This window comes from Meleagris gallopavo, chromosome 17 (assembly GCF_000146605.3).
Source record: "Meleagris gallopavo isolate NT-WF06-2002-E0010 breed Aviagen turkey brand Nicholas breeding stock chromosome 17, Turkey_5.1, whole genome shotgun sequence".
In the NCBI taxonomy this organism is placed as follows: domain Eukaryota; kingdom Metazoa; phylum Chordata; class Aves; order Galliformes; family Phasianidae; genus Meleagris; species Meleagris gallopavo.
Genome location: NC_015027.2, coordinates 7,282,485 through 7,297,158, shown reverse-complemented (window position 1 = coordinate 7,297,158; position 14,674 = coordinate 7,282,485). Strand labels below are relative to the sequence as shown.

At 46.6% G+C, this 14,674-nt stretch overlaps 2 long non-coding RNA genes across 2 annotated transcripts; both read left to right on the top strand.

Moving 5' to 3' along the window:
• Window positions 1-6: 6 nt before the first annotated feature.
• On the top strand, window positions 7-8,988 carry LOC116217270. The gene is made up of 3 exons (XR_004161601.1): window positions 7-2,316; window positions 6,091-6,178; window positions 8,072-8,988. It is a non-coding gene; the product is annotated as an uncharacterized LOC116217270 (long non-coding RNA).
• A 19-nt stretch (window positions 8,989-9,007) lies between these two features.
• LOC109370343 lies at window positions 9,008-14,049 on the top strand. Its single transcript, XR_004161600.1, has 2 exons — window positions 9,008-9,096; window positions 13,475-14,049. It is a non-coding gene; the product is annotated as an uncharacterized LOC109370343 (long non-coding RNA).
• The last annotated feature ends 625 nt before the right edge of the window (window positions 14,050-14,674 follow it).

The following is a 14,674-nucleotide window of genomic DNA, read 5'->3' as shown; positions in this document are numbered from 1 at the left end:
AAAAGAAGAAGAAGAAGAAGAAAAAAAGAAAAATGACGCTGAGTAATTTCACTTGCTTTGAACAAAAAGATCAAGGGAAGTTAAGTTCTTTGTTGGGCTTTAACAGGTTTGATTTTTGTGGGGATTGAACGTAGGCAGGGAAACAACCTTCACTCACGAGGGCTGTATTACGGTGATAAACAGTTCTGACTTGATTGGGCCGTAGGCTGTATGCAATTGCATTTTCCTCACTAGAACATTTTTTATACTGACTTATTGCATTAAACTCACAGAATTTGGGAGGGAAGACTGTTGATGTAAGCATGTATCTACCTTATTTGGATGCAGACAAAGTAACCTGTGAGTTATTTCAGTAACCTCGTGCGCCACTGTCTTGCAAGGTAAAAGCTTCAGGCTTTGAAGTCTGTCTGTGGTGCTCAGTTTGTCCCACACCCTTCTCCTGTAAGATGGGATGGCCGGGAGAAGAGGTCTGCAGCATAGAGATGGTTTGTTTCTTTTCACAAAGCAGGAACAACTTTCAAAATTCCGTTTAAACAAGAAACAAACAAACACAACATCAACAACAAACAGAATTGAGGGCATAATGAGGTTGTGCATGAAGAGGTACTAAAAGTCCCAGAAGGTCAGGATATGATAGCAACTTGTGCCTGAATTTTCAAACACATTCCTCATTTATGATATCTCATTATTCAATTTATGTAGTTTAATACAGCAGATGTTTTTCTGTGAATGTGATACAGATGTTTGCTCAGGGTTAGTGGGAGCTCCTTGGTGTTGTGAGTGCATTAGTGCTCGTGTCACGAGCGTTCTGCTGGTGATGTGAAGCTGTCATTCTGTGGAAAGAGCATGCCTTGAGGTTTCAAGCAGTATGTTGCGTGTTTAAATATAGCTGTATAAAATAACAGTAAATGGCTTCCTTTAGCAAACAAATTGCCTAGGAGAACAGGGTGAAATCTGTTTTCTGCCAACTGTTTTTGAGTTTATAAATCAATCTCCTTAATGGAATCCACACAGACTTATTGGAGACCGAGTGAACAAATGTCTCTGGTGGGTTTGAAAACTTTTGCCTCGCTGCCTTTGGAACTGAAGGGGAAGACTTGATAGTTTTACTTGTTCTTTTTTCCCTGCTCCCTCTCTGCACCTGGGTTTGCAGGAGGGATTGGCTCAGGACATGAACCTGCAGCCTGCTCAGGTCTATAACTGGTTTGCAAATTATTGATGATGTCAAAAATCCCATCATCTGCATATGGAACAAACTTATGCCCTGCGGGTGCTTCGACCACACAAAGGAGCAGCAGGATACAAAGCATCCTACACTCCACAAACTGCAGGTTTGTCTCTTGCTGATGGGCTTGGGATGTGGTCTAGAAAGCTGAAAACCTCCCCTGGGAAGAGAAGGATAGAGAAGAGTGTGGGTGCTGGAGGACTCTGCGTCAGTGGAGTTCCTCATCCCTTGGCTATGGGCTGTCCCTTCTACAGAAGCAGCAAGTACTAACAAGGCTTGTGCAGGGAAAGGTGAAAAGAGGTGCCAGAGTCAGAGGGCACTAAATGGAAGCTAATATACGACAGCCAGTAGGTTTTAGCTCTCAGCTTTGGGGTCAGGATGTGAATTTAAGAGACTGATCTGGGAACAAGATGCTATCTTTGCACTCTGTGCATCAGTCACACTTTTGCTGATGTTAATGGCTAGCGATCATTCACAACTTGCTATTTCATCTGTGGTCTCAGTGATCACCACTTATCAGCATTTTCTATCCTCTGTTGAAGAGAATGAAAGATGCCAGTGTTCATGTAGTGAAAAAGTTGGCACCTGCTTCTTTCTACATACAGCAGGGATCCAGTGCATCCCTACTGCAGCACCTTGCCTTCCACCTGCCTGGCCATTTTCACATTGCTTCTTTCTTGTGGACTTCCCAGTGCTGGGTTGGATGCAGAGTGCCTTCCAAAGGCAGCAAATAGTGATGGTTTAAAGGAGCACAATAATAGTTCGTAAACTTTTTCCTTAAAATGTGAAGAGGATTATTAGAATGCAGATATGTCATTCTGAGCTCCAGTCCATTCCCGTAAAACCCATTCTTGTTGTGCTCCTTCACAGAGCCTTGACATAACTTCAGTCATGGGGGAAAATGAGGGTCTTGGTGCATTTGGCAAAATAAACCACTGTTGGATTGCTTCTTGGAGTAACTGTTCATGTTCTTTGCATGCCTGGTTTGCACCATTCAGGTGGACTTTTTGTAAGCATCAGCTCTGAGCAGATGGAGACAGCCCTTGTGCCCTGTGACCTCCCAGGGTGGGAGCAATCAGCTGCAGATCTGGGTAAGTCTCCTGAAGGAATGCATTTAAAGATCTGGAATCCGGGTGATGTATGGAAATGTCTTTGCAGTTACAGTTCAGAGATGAAGCAACCCTTAAGCTTATGCATGGAACTGTCTTGCATTTCAGTTCCCAGGGAATATCACTTAGAGAGCCTTGACTCCACAAATGGGAACGGTCCGTGCCCAGCTTCAGGAAACTGGCATGTCTAGTAGTTAATCTGCCACCTGCTGAGGACAGGTTTAGCCAGGGGGATCCCTCTTTTCAGCAGAGCAGCATGTCTGACTACAGCTTTACTCAGATCAGTGCACTGTGTGAAGTGAGGACATGCCAGGCTTCGCTGACCCCTCACATTGCTAAACAACCTCTAGTTTTTGTCACCAAGGCTCTGATGGAACCAGGAACCCACTTCAACTCTGCCATCCTGCAGCCCAGAGAAGCAGCAAGCAGTGTTGGTGCCTGCCCCCAGCTGAATAACTTTGCCCCATGCTCTTACATGTCCTTTACCTTCCCAGGTGAACATGTGCTAGAAGGGACCTGCCACAGCCTCCATGTGGATCCCAGTAACAGAAGGTCAATAAAACTGCATCCAGATTATTGCCCTGAAGGGTTTTCAATCACCCTTCAGGTGCTATCTGCTCACCTTGCCACTTGACAGGCTTCTGGCTTTTAAAACCTCTGTAAGTTCGTAAGACAAGTGCTAACTGAGCAGAGGCTGGATGCGCAGTGCTCATCTTCAACACTTTCTCACTTCTGCTTTCTCTCTCCTTCCTATCCAGTCTTGTTCAGCTTTCTCACCATATTTTTTCTTGTTCCTTTTCTTTAGAATAGCCTTGATGGGATGCATAACACCTGCTTTTGCTGTAGGCCTACAGACTGCTGTAGCTGCTGTTCAGGCAGCCCTTGGTGAATGTGCACAGGGAGGGGAAGACTAGCTGGGTCAGAGGTTGAAGTCATATTGTCTGTAATTATGTTTAATAGTAACATTTATTTCAGCAGGTGTCACAGCTCCCTTGAGCAGAGTCCCTCAGGTGGTTGGTTATATTGAGGCCAGTTCAGGAAGAGTCATTCAGCAGCCAAATTTAGAGGCTGAAAGCTTTGTCCTTAGAGGACAGCTAAGACCCTGGAAGCTATTCCTCCCACAGGTAAAAGAAGTGGAAAGCACAGGGCTTCTCAAAAGCATTGTCCTGATTTTCCTGTTGAAGAGAGCTGCAGAAAGTGTGGTAATGCATCTCATTCCAGGGCCTGGCTTTCTGCTTGCCCTCATCAGATTTTGCAGATATCTTTATCTGTGCACAGAAAATGGGACATACTGTATAAGCGTATGTGTGTTTTACAGTGTGGTTGGTACAAAGGAGATTCAGGGCCAGCATCATCAGAGAAGATATGTATCCCTCTCTAAAGCAGGTCTGGGTCTGGCTTCTAAGCTACTTGCCTGGTTTTCTTTTTGACTGGAAATTGTAACTTACACAGATCTCAGTGAGAGCTGACCCTGCACACTAGGTTGGTAGGGCCTGTACTTAATCTAAAACAGTCTGTGTTTGGGATTGGCAGTTTTGAACTGTGGCTGAGGGTGATGAAAGATGAATAAGGAATTGCTGGCAATATTTTGGCTAGATTTAAAATTGCACGTTCTGCCTCTAGAGTTGAGCTCATGTTTATTTTTAAAATACGTTCCAACACTAGAAGAAACCTATGGTGAATGTCTCCCTGTTGGGTATGTCAGCTGTGCCAGGAATCCACACGCCCTTTATCGTGTTCCTGGCAGAGACATGACCTGCTGCTTCTAGTGAGGATACAGCTATTTGGATTCCTGGTAATGCCTGTTTAGCCTGGTCCATATGTCCTCAAACCCTGAACTCCCCATAATACTGTGAATGCTATTGAATATCAGTCTCTTCAGAACTGATTGAGCCTTAGGTTGCAATTTCATCCAGGCCTTTCTGCAGTCACTCACTAGAGAGCCAGGAGACCTTGGGTGGGAAGCCTCAGGTGAGATCTCTCTTAGTGATGGGCAGTGAGCAAGAATCACTTTTGTTTGCAGGCAGGGCCCTGTTAGAAGTATGGTGTCACCCCAATTATCTTGAGCAATAATGATGAGATGAGCATCTCTCACGTGGGGACTTAGGAAGAAGTCATCAGCCTAAACTGAGGTAGATGAGTGTTGTTACCCTAGAAAGACAGGGCAGAGAAACTATCCCTGCTCTGCACATAAAACACAGAGAAGGAAATGTTTATCCAAGGTCATCCACCTGGAGTAGACATCTAATGTCACTGTTACTGCCTAGCCAGTGCCTGTCTGTCTGCTTCCTAAGTGCAGAGGTAGACCTAGAAGTCAGCCAAGGGAACCTTAATCTGCTCGTCTCATTTTAGAAGTGCTCACCTGGAAAGGACTTGGCCTGAAAGCTTATTAGACCAATTTCAGTTTATTTCTTTTATGGTCTTTTTACAGTCAGTCCTACGCGCTTGGGCTGCATCCAAACCTCTTACGCTCTACAGGGCTGTGAGGTGGGAGTGTGAGAGGGAGCTGGGCTGGGAGCTGACTGTCTCCATCTGCTCCTGCTGCCTGACGGGAAACTTTGATCCAGCTACTGGACTGGAAGTCCCTGTGGGACACCCAGCAGATGCCTGCCTTCACAGAGAGTGGTGGTGTATCTCCTTCACTCTTCTGGTTGGGACTGGTGGAATGTAGCCCAGCTAGTGTTTCATGCAGAATATAGCTCTCTTGTGCCTTACATTTCAAGCAGAAAAGCACACTGAACTCTGTGGAGCAAGACAAATTGCATTTATGATCCAGTATATTGATTTAGAAAATACTGGTGCCAGCATGTTGATTGCAGCTTACCGCTTCTTCCTGTGCTTCTGGGATGTCAGCTCAGAGCATAGGAATCCTGCCATTAGGCCCTTCCCTCCAACAGCCCTGTGCCCATGATACTGGCAGGCAGTGAGTCTCAGATCTGCTAAAGCAAGCTACTTTTTAGCACTTTTTGGTATAATTAAGCTATAGGACTTGTTGCTGAGGGTATTGTGCATGTTAAAATGTAAGTGAGCAATAAAAAAACAAATTGATGAGGGCAGGGGCTGAGCCCATTTGTCATTAGTAAATGTAATTGCAGCATAATGAAAATGAGCAAAATGAATGCAGCCTCCAGCAGAGCAGTCCCAAGGCTGACTGCTGAAACTTGGGAGCTTGGGAGAAACTTCTGTTAACTGACACTTTTGGTCTGGGTCTGTACAGTTGTGGTATGGGCAGCGTTGTTAGAGTACAGATACTTTTGGTGATGAACAGAGAGAGCACCCCATTATGGAGTACCCTGTGTCTCCTACTTGGCCTGGTGCCTGTGTGCTGTGACCTTTTTCCAGGTTGCATGGGGAAGCCACGTTCCCAGACTTCGTCTGACAGCCTTGAAAGGCTGTAGTAGAATTGCAGCTAATGTTGTGACTGCGTTTAAAGCTACTTTTGTGTGTTTTGACTATGAAGATCTCTGTTTTCAAAATATGTTCCAAGAGAGAGACATTTGGTAGACATCTCTTTGTTTATGGAGAGTGTTCTGGGGGCATAAGGCAAGTTGCAAAAGGAGATGTAGTCCTATATACTGCTCCTGGTTAGGCTAGTCCTCCCTGTGCAGAATATGTTTTTTCAGCCCTTAACAATTTGAATAAATGACAAAGGTTTGTAGTCAACAGAACTCTCAGCAGCCCCTCTTGTCCTGCTGCAAGACTACAGTAAATGGCATAAATACAAATGCCTTTGTACATCATCACATTTTCTTCCAGTCCCAGACAGACTGTGGTTGGCAGTCCTCAGTGCCCACCTGTTTCTTCACCCTGCGTAGAAGAAAGCCAAGCCCTGGGACAGAGCCAGGTAAGAGAACACACCTAATGTTCCTAGAAGGGAGCTCAGACACACACGCCATCCAGCTGTAGCACTCTCACAGGAGATGTGAAATCTCACATCGTATGTTGTGTGACTCATATATAATCTAAGCATATCTTTGGAATCCAGTTCACTGTAAGCTTGGCATTTTCACGGTAGCATCGAGCAGATGCTAGGACAGTTTGTTGGTTTTGCTACTTGGGTTGCTTAACAGATCCTGATTTTACTAAAAATATCATTGGAACAATGGCCTGTGTAGATCCAAAGTATCATTTACATTTTGAGCAGCAGAGGATTCACCTAGCACCGTGGAGATGACAGTAAGGTGGCTGCTTGAGTGCCCTCCCCCTTCTGAAAGGTTCTGCGGAATTTAACTCAGCTCTCTGAAACCTGTTCAAATCTTTCACGTCATTTTCACTTCCAAATTTGATGTTGCTGAGGAGATTTTGCAGTGTTCTGAGATGGCCGAGAGCACTTTACAGAATAGTGGTATTATAGGAAATGATAAAAGAATTGACTTCCCTTCCATGACCTAAACTCAGTCTGTATACTTTCTTTTGCTTTTTAGGAGGTAGAGAATTAAACTCAGAAATTTACTGCTTTCAAGGGGATGGGAGCACATCCATGAATGAAATGTTACTTAAAAATAGGACCCAAGAAAGCCCTATTTAAACTGTAGAGTGAGCTGTTTGTCAAGTTTATTTTCTGGCTTCAAGCGTATTTTTTTGCTTCAACCAGTGAGTTAGCATGCATTTCCATTTCTCTTGCAATGTAAGCTGCCAGAGAAAACCTTTTTGAAAGAGATTTTTGAAAAGCAGGAGACTGTATCTTCTGGCCTCATTATGGGAAGTGGCTGCAGCTCTGAGGGCAGTAACAGAACCTCTTTAGAGCCTTTGAAAGCATCAATATAAAGATCTGTATCTTGGAAAGTGGCCTTTTTACCAGCCATAATGGGAGCCAGATGAGAAGGAAAGCTTTGGGTATTAATAATGAATGAGCCTTTTCTAAGATTTCCCGAGTATGCAGTCTCTGTAGCTAGAGTTTTCCTCTTGCTATTTTGGATTTATGCACTGATTTTGTGATTGTACAGAAACGTGACACTCAGTGGTGCAATATGGGCTGGGGAACAAGATACCATGTGATGTCTGCAGATGTCAAAAGGTGACACTTTCAAATCTTTGTAATAATTAGCCAGTTTGGGAATTCAGAAGAGCAGCTTTTGCATTTTTTTTTTAACGTGTGCTGTAGGAAAATGAAGAGCGTGAATGGGTAAATGATTTTACAGCATTTGATAGGCTTCCTGGGTGCCCTGTGTCTTGTAGGATAAACTTCCCCTAGACTTGCTGTGGGGTTATGCAGATGTTTATTTCCTGTGTCTGAACCACAGAGATGCAGATGTACACACACAACTTTCAGTTTGTTCTTTGTGGGTCACGTCACATATCAAAATGAGAGTAGAACAAAAACCAGCTAACTCATTTTGGAAATGTTTCTTTCCCTTCCTGAACAGAGCTCCCTTGCCCAAGTGATCGTTCCCATCTTCATTAATTACTTTATGCTGGTTTTACCCTCCACTGTTAACTTATTTTTATACTGAGCCGGTGCCTTGGGCAAAAAGAAAGGGATTGCTCTTCTCTGTATTACGAACTGCACACAGATTGTGCTTGCCATTTTTACACCCACACCTTGTACAGGTGGATTACTCTACCTGAACTCAGAGGGGAACAAAGATTTTGTCCCTTCACACACACTGCTCACTACTGACATTCCCTCCCATCCTACAGTCCTGTGCCTCTGTACATCTGCCCAAAGCTCTTCCATGGTGAGAAACTGCACTTAAGATCCTATGTGGTAAAGCTTTGATTCCCTCCTGTCTTTCAGGTCCTGGAGGGTCTGGCTGGTGACCCATGGAGCAGTGACACGACCCAGGCAGCACGGCTGCACTCTGAATGCTGAGCAAGGACAAATGTGCCCCACCTGCAGAGATGCCCAGTGCGGACTGCACTTCTCCAGCAGAAACCTCATTCTTTCCTGGTTTTCTTTATATTTTAAATGAATGAGGAGTTTGATGTGGAGATGAGGAGCAGAAGGAATGGGGCAGAAGGATGAGGGCCTTTTCAAACAGTAAAGCTTACTAAACTGGGCTTTGTAGCTAAGAGTTTTGCAAAGGATGTAAGAAGGTAGATTGTGGATTGGACGTTTTCACTGGAGCAGTCTGAAGCTTTTCTGAAGATGTGAAAAATACCAAGTCAGTGATTCTGTGGCAGTAGCTGGTCAGGTCTCAGTCCTTCATTACATCCTGAAGGCATGTGAAACCCAACGGAAACGGAGGAAAACCTGTTATTTGGATGTGGCGTTTCAAACCCCACACCTGGGCACGATTACGCTGTGTCCCTGGTGCACCCAGTGTTCATTCCCTGGCTCTCCCTTGGGATGCCGTTTTCCCGTTGGCTGCTTTGTGCTCACAGCCCGCTGACCAAGGGTTGCGTGTGCCTTCACACAGTCTCCTTTAACAGTGGGGCGCTGGGTGAACCGCTGCTGCTACGCAGGGAGAGAAAGGCGGGACGCGTGTCCCTCAGCGGCCCAGCACCCTTTAGCCGCTCTCTCTCCCCTCTCCAAAGGGTCCTCCTGCCCTGAACCGCCCAGCAGGACCGCTGAGCAGAGGCGCTCCTCCCGCCGTCCGGCGCCATGGCGGCCGAGCCGCCTTCCTATTGGCCACCCTCCCCGGAGTGCCGGTAGCAACAGCGACAAATATATCTCCCCGCCTCCTGATTGGCTGCCGCCTCCCGCCGAGCCGTGGCAACAGCGGGGTGGGCGGGCGGGTGCGCTGCGACCGTTGGCGGGCGGAGCGGCTGTGGGGAGGTGGGCTGTTGTCCCATTCGTGCTGTTTGAACCCCGTTGGTCAGGTATTTGTGCTGTGGTGGGAAGGATCTGCGCCCTGCCTGTTGTGGAAAGAGGATAAAACAGTGAGGTGGCTTTAGTGCAGAAGTCACCCGTGTTAGCAAAATTCTCTTTGGGTCTCGATAGTCCTTTGAATGAGATACCAATAAGATGCTTTATTTCTCAGAGCTTATGAGACAGCACTGTGATTTAGTTGGCAGTGCTGCACATCATCTGTACAGCTGAATGGAGCCTGGGCGTGCCTTTCCCTGCTGCTGAAGATACAGGTTCATGTACAGCAATGCCTCTGTTACAGTGAAAAGCATTTCCCTTTGCTCTCAGATGTTGGCGACCGCTGCCTGCCAAGGAGATGATACAGATTAGATGAATGTTACTACACCTGTATAGGTGTGAGCACTGTGTTTTAAGCAGTTGAAGAATGTGGTTACTATGGCTGTTTGATGTAAAATGGCAGGTCTGATCAGCAGAACTGTGGAGTGCTGGAAACGAATCCCCACCAAATTGCATCTGGAAAAGGCTTTGCAGCTGAAGCAGAATCAAAGTTTTTTCTCTTGCACTTCATTTAATGAATTTCATCTCCAGATTTGGCACAGTTGCTCTCTGGAGGACCATTGCATTTTCTAGGTCATTTCCCAAATGAAATAACTTATTACTTCTCCATAAACTTACCTTAGGTGATTCAAAGTTTGATATGTGAAATCCAGCAAATTAGAAGTACTCCTGTTTAAGAGACATGAAGTCCAGCGGCTGAAGTACAGTATATTCCAGCCTGCCAGCATCTCTGCTTACACCACCTGGATGCTGAATCTGCATGGAACACATCAGAGGAGCTCATAGCGTTAGGGTGAGAAGTTGCAAGCAGTGCCTGCAGATCTCAGTGCTTCCATCAGCAAGCATAGGCTGGAGGCACTGCTGTGCAGCAGAGGAAGAGATCAAGTGAACCTGAACCCCAGTGGCACTCGGCACCTGGCCTCCTGCCTGCGGTGCTGGGTGGAGCTGGTCTTCCAGCCTGATCTTCCAGGGACAGCGTAGTGGAGTTCTTTGTGTTATGCTCACGTTTGAGTTGTTCCCTTTGTGTATTACTTTGTTCTTGTTTCCTAGATGTGATTTACATCCTCATTGTGATCTGGATTCACTGTCCTGCCATATGTAGTGAGCTCTGGGTGTGTTTATGTTCTTCTGTGGAGCTGTAATTAGAAATGCTCTGAGCATGTGACTGACCTTCCCTGAACTGAATGTACTGTACCTGCTGTTGTCATTCCTCCTCCTCAACATGGTGTGCCCTAGCAAAGAGAGGAGCTTGCCCTAGATAGGAGAAACAACGCCATTTTTATCTTAACATGCATAGAAGAGCCCAAAGAACAGTACTTATGTTAACAGGTCCCAGAAAAGAGGTGGAAATCTGGTTGTGTTTTCAAACTGTAGTTCCTTAGCTGCTGTAGAAGCAAGGATGCTTTCCCAATGGGCAGGCACACGTGTTTCCCAGCACTGCTGATGAGATCAGACCAAGTGTTGCCTACCAGCCTTCTCGGTTGGAACTGTGGCATGGAAATGGCAGCAGAGAGATCCTGTGTGGCAGCTGCCCATGAATAGCTTTTCTGAAGTAATCCACTACAGCACAAAAGAAGATTAATGACATGAGGTGCTGCTCTCCCTGCTTTCCTGTGCCGTGACAGCTATGAGCTATCATTGTTACTGAATGGGCTCACCTGAGGCCCACTCTGGACAAATGTCAGGAGACAACTTCAAGGCCCATCTTTTCAGGAAGCTTCTTGTTCTGGGTGCCGGGCTCAACATGCTTAGGGCCTCATTTTCAGAAGAAATGAGCACTTACAGAGGCTTGAGTAGAGCACCTGGAATAAGGGTCCACTTTAGGAAATGTTGGTAAAGGTATTTTATCTCTGCGCTTCATTAGTCTGATCCCCAAAGTCTTTCATCCTGTGTTCTGCAGTGCAAGGTCATTGTTTCAGATCAATCATTTTCAGTGGGATTTAATCCAGTTCTGAGTCAAGTTAATCCATTTTGAAGAGAAGTAAAAATTAATTTGTCAAGAAAGATCTGGGCATATTTCTTAAATGTTTGCTGATACTGAGTCCATAATTGTGTAGCCCTGCACGAGATGTTTTGGGATAGTTCCAGAAGTGCTGGATGTGGAAATTCTGACTTTATCCATAGGTTGCAAATGCTCAGCACCTCTGAAAAGCCCTGAGGTGGAGTAGGGTTGTTGGGGTTTCTGCATGTGGATGTGTGTGTGTGTTTGACTTTCAGTATTCACTTAGCATAGACGTCTTTTACACATAGAGGCTTTCAGCAATAGGATGCTCAGGTGCAAGTTCGCGATAAGCAAGCTTTTTTTTTTTTTTCCCATTTATGTTTGTAAATTCTGATTGTATCCCTTTGATTACATAAAGAATGAAAATGCATTCTTGTATCTGGACCAAGCGTTATGGTTTGAAGCAGCTCTTGAAGGGTTAAAACTGCTTTCAATTAGGTGCTGTGTTCTTGCCACTGAAAAGAAACCCCCACAACTGAGCATGCTTCATAGCCTTCTGTGCATATCCCTGAATCATTCTGGCACCTAAAACACTGCCATAATCTTTTATTCAGACATAGCACTCATTCTTCACTGGACTCCAAAATGAGCAAGTGCTCGAAAACAGCACATTTTGCCAGAGAGCTCTGAGGATCAGCTACTGTCTGCATGGGATTTTGAACATGCAAAAGGCTGCTGTGTCTGAATGCAGGGCAGTGATCCCTAGTGGGGTTGGTATATGTGTCCGCTCCCCTGAGGGAGGAAGGGCTTCACAGATGTTGTGCAAATTACTGCCCTTTTCCTCCTCTTGGTGCAGATACGCACTATGCACCGCTCACAGCATGAGCCCTGCTGCTTCTGAGCAGCACTCCGCCGGTGCCATCTTTCTCCCTTCACTCTAGCTTTTACCTTTGAGTTATGAGGGAGGTTCTGTAAGAGTGATTGAAGATTTAATAAGAACTTGAAATATGGCAAGTAGTAGAATATTTTCACACACACTGTGACAGCCTAAAGAGTTCTGTTGCTTGTTAAACTCTGCTGTACGGTTTGGCCAGAAATATATCATTGAAATTATAGTCCCTTGAGGTTTGGAAAAGAATCATCACACTTCAGCTACACCCACTCCTATCTTCTGCTCTGATCTTGTCATTGGTTACAGCACCTTCCCTCCCTGATGTGCACTTATATCACTTTGTTGTGGGGTTGTGCTGCCAGGATTCTAACAATAAAAAATGCAGATGGTCCTAAGCCTGTGAAACAACCTGTCCTGTTGTGCTCCACAGTTCCAGCACTTCCAGGATCAGATGCTCAGACTCCCCACCTCTTTGTCTCCCTGCCCGACTCTACTTCCTGCCATGTGGTGCAGATGCTGGTTAACCTGCACGGCTCACTCCTTGCTTCTCTTCTGGTTTTTCACTGCTTTGTCCCCAAGCCTGTATCATTTAGCAGCTCCCTATGTAAAACACTTCCATGCTGCAGCTCCAGAAATGAAACAGATGGTGGCAGGGATGTTACCGTGTGGCTGCCTTGATGCTGTGAGTCTCAGGAGTAGTCCTGCATAGGCTGGAGGCACTGCTGTGCAGCAGAGGAAGAGATCAAGAGATCTGTGCAAGAGAGGAAGAGGTGTGTGTGCTGCCAGAGCAACCAAACAGGTTGCCCAGGAGGCTGGGCAGGCTCCAATACACCATGTGGCCGTTCCCCAGTTGCCTTTCCTTGTCAGTGTGCCCTGTGGCTTGTGCCCTCAGCTGAACATCAGCATTGGGCTGCTCCCCTGTGTGGCTGCCGTGCTGTCCCCAGAGCCCCGCACAGCGAGCTGGCTCAGCCTTCCAGCAGGGAGCTATTTGTGGAGCAGCAGGGCTGGCCAGCACACTTAGATGTGCCTGTGGAGCAGAGCCACTGCCTGAGATCATGGGGCAATTATCAGAACCATGAGTTTCTCCATCTACAGATTCTCTCTGGGTGTGGTTGCTGTGCCAGCAGCTCTAAATCCTGCCTTGTGAGCTCTGCTGGGAACATGGAGCTCTGGGACATGATGGCTGATGCCTGGCATCTGAACTTTAGCAGGAGGATGAGTTAGGTGCTTTGACACCACATTCAGCACTCAGTAAAAGATCTGCTGACATTTCTTTTTCTTTCTTTTTCTTTCTTTCTTTCTTTCTTTCTTTCTTTCTTTCTTTCTTTCTTTCTTTCTTTCTTTCTTTCTTTCTTTCTTTCTTTCTTTCTTTCTTTCTTTCTTTCTTTCTTTCTTTCTTTCTTTCTTTCTTTCTTTCTTTTTTGTAACCCAGTTTACAATTACTGTAGCAGATTAAGACTGCACAAGCTCTGATTTTTTTTCTCCTTGTTCCTTATAGATTCTGGGAGCTGCACTGCTGTTGTAGCTGAAGGTTGGAGCATCAGATGCTGTATATGAGGGCTGCTCCAAAAGTAATGCCTTCTATTTTATCATGTTGGCTCACTGGTGGTACAGCAGTAGAGGTCGAACCTCCCCATCTCCCTCCCCATTACATCCTGTTGCTGAATGACAGATGGCAGCAGAGGGACACTCTGACAGAATGGTGTCTGACATGGAGGTGCGTTTGAAGCAAAAGTATGTCATTGAATTCCTCCGCGTGGAAAAAATAGCACCCATTGACGCTTGCTGGATGGTTCTGGTGTGAAGTGGTGATGAGTAAACTCTCCATAAAGAAAAGGTTCACAACGAGCCCTCAGCAAGTAAGGTGTCATGCACTGCCTGCTGGCAGAGCAACCTGGCCGAACCATCAGCTCTGAGTGCTACCCTGCCTGCTGGCTGGGCCGAGGGCTCCAACTTCCACCTGGCTGCCACGAGGTCAGTGATGTTACATATCACCGTGTGCACTCAGAGCTGGGAATCTCTGAGATGCTTTAGACTGGTAAATAGCCATTATACAGAAGCTTCGATTAAAAAGAAGAAAAAAAAAGGAATAAAAAGCACTTTGAGAATGTTTTCGTGGATATACCCATATATATTTGCTGGATTAACGCACGCTCTGTGGCTCAGTGGGTGAGTGGTTCTAGAAACACTGCGACCTGCTTTCTGTGGAGCTGCAGCACGGCAGCAGGCAGGGCAGGCACGGAGCGCTGGGTGTTGCGCGGAGCCCCGGGCGCGCACCGCCAGCCCTGCACACAGCAGCGCGTTGCGCGGCGCTGTTCCTTAGCGACCATCTTGACGTACGGTCGCTCGATCTCTTAAAGAGCTCAACTATTAAAAAGCAAGACACCGGCAAAGCTCTGAAGATGGGGACCAGAGCCGAGCAGCCGCGCCCGGGGCCGCACAGAGCCGCGCTGCGGGGCGCCGCCCGGCTCCGCAATGCCCACCGCCCACCTCCACCTTTGCAGCAGTAAAATGCAGCACTCGCAGCGCGCATGCGCCTCCCCCCGGCCGGCGCCCCGGGATGGCTATTTATAGCAAGTGACGTCATCTAGAAATAGAACGCGAGGGAGCAGCGCCCCCCTCCCCTCCCCTGCAGTCCCCTCGGCTCCGCCCCCTCGTTGCCTTCCTAGCGCGCAGGCGCAGGCGGCGGCAGCAGCGC